The following is a 6,927-nucleotide window of genomic DNA, read 5'->3' as shown; positions in this document are numbered from 1 at the left end:
TCCTGTGGACTTAACCTGCAGGAAAAAAAGGTGCAGTAAAATCTCCAAACATTTTTATACACTTTTTTATATACTAATTTGCATTTCTTAGGGTTGTTATCAAAGCTGGGCAAATACATAAGTGTAAATAATATAAATATATATATAAACAAAAATCAACAAAAAAACAATTATGAACTCTATTCCAGGCAAAATTAAAATATCTATAATTCTTCTATAATGCCTTCCCATATTTGTTTAGTGCCATCAATTTTATGGGATCTATTAGAGTTCTAACTTATCTTGATATATTGAAGGTAAACTTTAAATCATTCCCTCTTGATATTGCATTAACTTCATTAAACCAAAAATACAATCGCACCTCATAATAACTTTTAAAATTTGGTCTTGGAAATCACTATGGATTGGACAGTTGAAACAGTAAAAATGTATGTGTTTTTTAAAGATATTTAGATTTTAGAGTATTTAATCTGTGGAACTACTTAATGTAGAATGTAGAGAAATATTGCTTGTTGTGTCTTTTTCAGAAGTTTTGTTAAATAGCCTGAAATAAGACTAAAACACAATATTAGACTCATCACAGCAAAGTTCTCTGGAACTGAAAATATAGACTCAACAGGTGATTTAACAATCTCAAGTGGTACTAAATCTCCCGTTAAAAAAGAATATAAGTTATCTAACATGTTCATCTTCTTTACAATTTTCTCCGGGAGAATGATGTGAAAAAATTGAAGTGATGATGAGCCCTTTTAAAGATTACTCGAACATATTAGGTGAAAGATGCTGTTTCTATCTTCATGACCTCTAATAGATCCAACAAAATTCTTTAAGCAATCTTGGTTAAGATTTGTTAAACAAATGTAGTTATTTGTAAATTTAGACACAATAGATTTCTTTAAGGTAATAAATCCCCTAAAAGTAGCAATTAAATTTTTAATTGATGGCACCGAACAAATATTTTCTTAACAAGACAATCAAATTTAAATATAAAAGAGCTCTACTATAAAATTATTGAACACTGATTGTTCTAAAAAATTAAAGTATTACAAATATTTTAGGGATATATTACAATTAAAAGTAGTATTTATTACTACTAATTATCCAATTATCTTAATTATTACCTTCTTGTAAGACTTCTTTATGTAGAGACATCACAGTGACAGTATACGAACAACTTGGTAGGTTAATTGAATTTTATAACCATTAATATCTTCATAAGTAGGTTTTGATTTTCTGTAAAGAAACAATACATAAACAGACATGTAGTAGATAGATAATTTTATATGGACCTGATAAAAACTATGTTGGAAGAATGAAGAATATAATATATATATATATATATATATATATATATATATATATATATATATATATATATATTATATTTTTCAAATATAATACAAACTGTAGGAAATCTTATTGTAGAGTGTGAAAGATTTATGTGCACATACTTGTATGTAATTGTTCAAAATATACATGAGAATTTGGTTAAAATGAGAGAAAAATACTAGCTGTTTTTGCAGGTATGGCAAGTGCATTGGGGAGAATGAAGTCATTAAATCTAGTTTTATTATGAAATATGTATACAGATAGTAACAGAACAAACTAAAGTAAAATAGAGTGATATCAAAATGACTTTACAAGGAAACACTGTACCGAAGGAAATAAAAACTAAGCGAAAAAGGTAAATATACTCTCTAACGAAAGTGAAATATATTACTTGGATATACAGTTGTTAATTAGGTGGGTTAGGCCTCCAGGGGATACCACTTCTACATAATAAAACGCGCCTGTAACTCCAATTCATAGGTGCTATGGAAAAAAATTCAATATAAATATAATGAAACACAACCCTGACCTACAAACTATTATAACTGTATAATTAATTGTAATCCTTCGATAATATATGCATTAAATGTACTGTAATGTTAAAATATATTATATTTTATAACGGTATTAGTTAATTTAATAATATAATTTTTTATTTTTAACAATTTCATTATTTTATTTACTCAGAGTTGATGCGGCAACATTGCGACATATTGATGACAAATTTCTGACGTCAATTCGCTGTTTTATTGAAGGGGCTTTATGTAGTCAATTCAAAGTTTTCTTTGTACAAGCGTCATCAGGCTATTTAATGTATTTCCTGTCGCAATTTTTAAATTCGTTTCAGAATCAGATAATATTTTCCTTCTCATTTTATTATAGTTATAAAGAGACGTAATGCTGTCTGATTATTTCGAACACTTAAACGAATGAGCACGTCAAAATCATTGGGTTGTCAGACGTATGCAAAATTCTGGAAAGTAATAGTAATAAGAAGTTTTAATTCTATCCTATAAACTATTGTGGCTGTATAATTAACTGTCAACTACAAGAACCTAATTCTCAAGAGACTAGTTCTGGAGAATCCTGGTATGCGCAGAAGGATTTTAATTTGCAATGTTGTTATATTCTTCAAATATACGTATAATTTTCAACAACTAGCAACATTGTAAATTAAAATCCTTCTGCGCATACCAGGATTCTCCAGAACTAGTCTCTTGAGAATTAGGCTCTTGTAGTTGACAGAGTACCGGCGATGCGTGACGGTAGGTAGCAACCGATTTTGGAAAACTGTTTTATAACAAATATCCTGTGGATTTAACCTGCAGGAAAAAAAGGAGCAGTAAAATCTCCAAACATTTTTATACACTTTTTTATATACTAATTTGCTTTTCTTAGGGTTGTTATCAAAGCTGGGCAAATACGGTTCTTTAGTCTAATTAAAATACAAATTACAAAGTACACTCAGATGTTAGGTTATGCAAATAGAATAGAATTAATTTAGACCAGCCTGTTACTCAGTAAAAGAAGAATTTTCTTTCATAAACACTATATTTTTATAAAAATCTACAAGTTCTGATGATCAAAAACTTGTATTTGAATTAATGAAATTAAGTAATTCAAATATTGGCCAGTCCTGGTTATTATTAAGATATTACACGTAACTTGTGTACAGTTTGTGTTGGAAAATTGCGAGAATTTATTCAAGATGTGTCAATAGTTTGGTCAGTCATATAGCGTCATGATCAACATAAAACACTAGAGCCGTTACAATTCATTGACTGCCTTATTGGGCGGTTTAATTTAAATTATACGGTATCATAATTAATATAACATACGACAATACAGAGATGACACGGAGGTATAAGATTACTGGTCAGCAACAATCATATATTGTGGACGGAGGTTGTATTTGTAGACCTGAGACGTGCTGGGAGAAAGTTAATTTGGGCGGATTGTCAGTACGCCATAGTAAATCGAATTTTAATTTGTTAATGTTCGTCAGCGAAAAGATGCGTTCCTCTTCAATACTTCGATACTGTCGATTCGAAAGGCTATAACAGCTGTTTTGCCTATTCCATTATGCCTATCTTGTTACGCAATCAGAATTCTTCTTATTGAAAACGTCCTTTCATCGAAAATTTGTAACGCTTCAGGGTCGATTTACATATATTATTTTAAGAGATTCTGAAATACCAACAGCGGGATGTGTTGCTAAGTTTTTGGGCGTGAATAATGACTTCGTTCCTTTATAATCAACTCATTAAAGTACTTAGGTTTTAAAAATCGGATAATAATATTCTATGCAAATAACTTCAAGATATTCAGATATTTGGATGGGAATATTCCCCTATTCTTTCTTAGACGTTTTACTTCGACTAAATGGGCAATGGTCAGCTAAGATCTGTATATGCGGACATATAGTCTATTCAAAGTAATTTTGTACATAAGTCATCTAAATTTGTGACGTCAAAAGGTGGCAATGTTGCCGTATCAACTATGAGTTTTAGTTCAGTTTGGCTTTGACATACAATAAAATTCTAATCTAAATAAAATAATTGAACTAAAATGTTATCAAATATAATTCATTTTAACATTATAGTACATCTAAAAACTACAGTTAATTATACAGCCACAATATTTTATAGGATAGAATTATAACTTCTTATCACTATTACTTTCAAGAATTTTGCATACGTCTGACAACCCGATGATTTTGACGGGCTCATTCGTTTAAGTGTTCGAAATAATCAAACAGCATTACGTCTCTTTATAACTATAATAAAATGAGAAGGAAAATATTATCTGATTCTGAAACGAATTTAAAAATTGTGACAGGAAATACATTAAATAACCTGATGACGCTTGTACAAAGAAAACGTTGAATTGACTACATAAAGTCCCTTCAATAAAACAGCGAGTTGATGTCAGCAATTTGTCATCAATATGTCGCAATGTTGCCGCATCAACTCTGAGTAAATAAAATAATAAAATTGTTAAAAATAAAAAAATATATTATTAAATTAAAAAATACCGTTATAAAATATAATTTATTTTAACATTACAGTACATTTAATGCATATATTATCGAAGGATTACAATTAATTATACAGTTATAATAGTTTGTAGGTCAGGGTTGTGTTTCATTATATTTATATTGAATTTTTTTCCATAGCACCTATGAATTGGAGTTACAGGCGCGTTTTTTTTTATGTAGAAGTGGTATCCCCTGGAGGCCTAACCCACCTAATTAACAACTGTATATCCAAGTAATATATTTCACTTTCGTTAGAGAGTATATTTACCTTTTTAGCTTAGTTCTTATTTCCTTCGGTACAGTGTTTCCTTGTAAAGTCATTTTGATATCACTGTATTTTACTTTAGTTTATTCTGTTACTATCTGTATACATATTTCTTAATAAAACTAGATTTAATCACTTTATTCTCCCCAATGCACTTGCTATACCTGCACTAACAGTTAGTATTTTTCTCTCATTTTAACCAAATGCTCATGTATATTTTGAACAATTACACACAAGTATGTGCACATAAAACTTTCACAATCTACAATAAGATTTCCTACACTTAGTATATATTAATTATATACTCATCTTTAGTTGTTTCCAACTCATCACCCTGTCTTGGAAATTGTCAGCATTGAGTCATAATCCAATATTCAGAAAGCTTCATTCAAGTAAATAACTAAGTTGTTAATTTCCAATCTATCTAACATTTTTCACAATTCCATCATTTGTCAATTTCTTCTTCAATGTGTCTGACCGAGTTTATCCAAACAGAAGGGGTTATTAACCATTCCTGTTTACAGCCTGAAGAACAACAAATTCCGACCGACAAATTAGTGTGGAAGTTCCATTAGACCTCTTCGTGGGATATCTTTATCTTTACACCACTTATAACCTGTATTACCTAGCAATCAATGAAAAGCTACTTTACATCCCTGAAAAAGCTGCATATCTCTGAGCTTTTTATGGATACTTTTCAGATAAATAGCTTCCTCTGAAACAATTGTATTCAATTATATTTATAGTGAAAACACTACTCACTGTTTTTATATATATCATATAATTGATCTTTGCTAGAGCTAATACCAAGCTGATCTTGATTCGTCATCCCCTTCGTATAGAGATGGTCTCTTTTCGGATATTCTAATATTATATTTTTAATTTTTTGAGATATTTCAGTTAGCGTGTCCATATCAATATTCAGTGCAACTGCAACACACTAAAATATTTTTAATAAAAACCGCAGCAACTTAATATTTAACAGTAAAATTGTTTACCCCTCTATCGAATTTTACTGACAAGAGTGGGTCTCCATTCTTCCACGCAAACTATTTTGTCTGGTTTAAAACGATTTAAAATGTATCAAAAAAAAAAAAAACAGAGCGTTAAAATAGCGTTTGCCGATTTATAACCTGTAGTTATTATAATTAATATTTTGAAGAACTTTGCAAACGTTTGACCAGCAGACTATTGCAGGCTGATTCTACATTTATCAGGCGTGAACCCGCTATATATTTTAAATTACTTAACTGTTTGTTTTATTATTAATATAAATTACGTATGCTGGAAAATAAAGATATAGTTTATACAAAGTTTTTTTGTACATACGTCATTAAGATGCTTAATGTATTGCCTGCCGCAATTTGTAACTTCTTTTTAGAATCGGATAATACTTTCCTTCTCATTTTATGCTAGTTAAAAAGAGACACAATGTTGTTTGATTGGTTCGAAGACGTAAACGAATGAGCCTGTCAAAGTCGTCCGGTTGTCAAACGTATGCAAAATTCTTGAAAGCAATAGTGATAAGAGGTTATAACTTGATAACCTATAAATTATTTTGGATGTATAATTAACTGTAGTTTTTAGATGTACCATAATATTAAAATAAATTATATTTGATAATATTTTAGTGCAATTATTTTATTTAGATTAGAATTTAGTTGTAAGTTAAGGCCAAACTAACAAACAAAATAACTTTGAACAGACTATACAGTATATTCAAAGTTATTTTATACATACGTCATTTAAATTTGTGACGTCAAAACGTCGCAATGTTGCCGCATTAAATCTGAGTTTTAGTTCAGTTGGGCTCCTTTCAAGGATTTTGCATACGTCTGATAACTGGACGACTTTGACAGGTTCATTCGTTTAAGTGTTCGAACTAATCAGCCAGCATTGTGTCTCTTTTTAACTAGAATAAAGTGAGAAGGAAAATATTGTCTGATTCTGAAACGAATTTACAAATTGCCGCATTCAATAGATTAAACATATTGACGAAGAATTAACAAAAAAAAATTTGGATAGACTATATAATACTTATGTATATATCACGTCTATAAATTAGTTTTAAAGAATTTACAGCAGATGGTATTACTGTGTGTTAAATTGCATCGGGTGCATTTTTAACTAACCTCATGTTGAAACTTCATTGATACATTTGTACCAAATAAGTCGCGTTTGTGGGAAGTTTTTACTTTTTTAGTTTGAAAAAAAGGTGGCTGAAGGTCATCGAATGCTTTGCGAAGTTTATTTCACGATGTGAATATTGGTGTTTTCCAAGCGTTTAAAGAACTTG

Source organism: Rhynchophorus ferrugineus, unplaced genomic scaffold (genome assembly GCF_030347505.1).
Source record: "Rhynchophorus ferrugineus isolate W39M unplaced genomic scaffold, kcgeb_rfMv2 rfM8, whole genome shotgun sequence".
In the NCBI taxonomy this organism is placed as follows: domain Eukaryota; kingdom Metazoa; phylum Arthropoda; class Insecta; order Coleoptera; family Curculionidae; genus Rhynchophorus; species Rhynchophorus ferrugineus.
The sequence above is the reverse complement of the archived record's forward strand: the minus strand, read 5'-3'. Positions refer to the sequence as shown.